This window comes from Amphimedon queenslandica, unplaced genomic scaffold (assembly GCF_000090795.2).
Source record: "Amphimedon queenslandica unplaced genomic scaffold, v1.1 AMPQUscaffold_13385, whole genome shotgun sequence".
Taxonomy (NCBI): Eukaryota; Metazoa; Porifera; class Demospongiae; order Haplosclerida; family Niphatidae; genus Amphimedon; species Amphimedon queenslandica.
Window position 1 is genome coordinate 86,120 of NW_003546379.1, and position 1,511 is coordinate 87,630.

At 35.7% G+C, this 1,511-nt stretch overlaps 1 long non-coding RNA gene across 1 annotated transcript; it reads left to right on the top strand.

Moving 5' to 3' along the window:
* Positions 1 to 773: 773 nt before the first annotated feature.
* LOC109582407 (uncharacterized) lies at positions 774 to 1,301 on the top strand. Its single transcript, XR_002185082.1, has 2 exons — positions 774 to 1,005; positions 1,091 to 1,301. It is a non-coding gene; the product is annotated as an uncharacterized LOC109582407 (long non-coding RNA).
* The last annotated feature ends 210 nt before the right edge of the window (positions 1,302 to 1,511 follow it).

Here is a 1,511-nt window from a genome sequence, read left to right on the forward strand (position 1 = left end):
GACAATAATGATTATAGTTTATCAGATAAGAAAGAAGACATCTTGGACGCTCTTCATTCGTTGCACTCAACTGGTTTGATCAGTGTTCTTAAAAGTGAAGACAAGATATGGGTTGTTGTGAATAAGGGTATACTGCTAACTGAGGTGGATGGGATTCTCTTTGCTCCAGATACATTCAAAGAACATGTTGACATTGCTAGCAATACTGGTATTGTTAGTGTGTCTGGTCTGACTAGACTCTTCCCTAAATATGATCCTGACATGTTGATCTGTTTCCTCAAGAACATGGAACTCTGTCAACAAATCAATCCATCTTTTCTAACAATCACAAACCTCCATCAGTTAGCAGTGGAAGAGGAGGAGGAGGGAGGGACGGAAAGAAGAGGAGAAAGGTTGTTGTTCTTTCCATGTCTTTTGTCTAGTGATAGACCTGATGAGATGACTAGTCAAGTGTACAAGTTTGGTTGGTGTCTACAGTGTACTAGTAAACATCATTTCTTTCCTCCTCGATACTTCCATGTCCTCTCATTACGTCTTGCTTACAAAATGGCTCTACCTCAAAAAGACAACCAGTTAATGCGACGTTGTACATTTTGGAAGAATGGACTTTATTGGTTTAACGATCATGGTGTAGGATCACTGGTAGAGATTGTGGATGAGAGCCAGTGTGTACTAGTAATGATGTCCTGTGAGAAAGGTTACAGTGACAATATGATGTCTCTAAGAAGAGATGTGATAGGAGAGGTAATGAGTGTTTATAAAGAATCCTGTCCCAGTCTAGAGGTAAAAGAGTTAGTTATTGATCCTAAAGAACTAGCCTATCCTGTGAATACACCAAGAGAAAGGACAGTATATAGTGTAAAAGATATACTGTCTGCTATTGACAAGGGAGAAAGGTACTTAGTACATGATAATGAAACAAAAACAGAATTAAAGGAGGTCCTACCTGATGAATCATTATCAGATATTAGTAACCTGTCACTATTAGGAGGACGTGACATTAAGGTAAGAATTAACACACAAACTGTTTGACACATTAATAATAGTCAAGCACTATACAAGTATTATTATTATTATTATTATTGTATAGGAAGTGATAAAAAATTCAACACAGACACTACAATAAAGCACCTACAAAAATGGATACAATAGAAGAAAAGATGCATTAATTGCTACTAACATTAGATGATTGTCCATAGTATTCCCCTTTGTTCTGTTTATTATTATTTTTGCTGATGCTTTCGCTGTCTCTATAATTAGAATTACCACTGATAGTTTCAAACTATGTTTCTTATTAGCAACATTGGTAGTTGAATAGTTACTGTTAGTTCCAAACTATGCTTACTATTAATATACACATAGTTACTATGAACTATGAATTACTGTCCCATAGACTAGACTAGTGGATATAGATCAGGAGATTATTAGTACTATACATGTATGCTTGTCTTGCCTGATAGTGCAGTGTTATAATTGTTACTAGGAGAATATAACTGTTAAAGTCTCTGCAC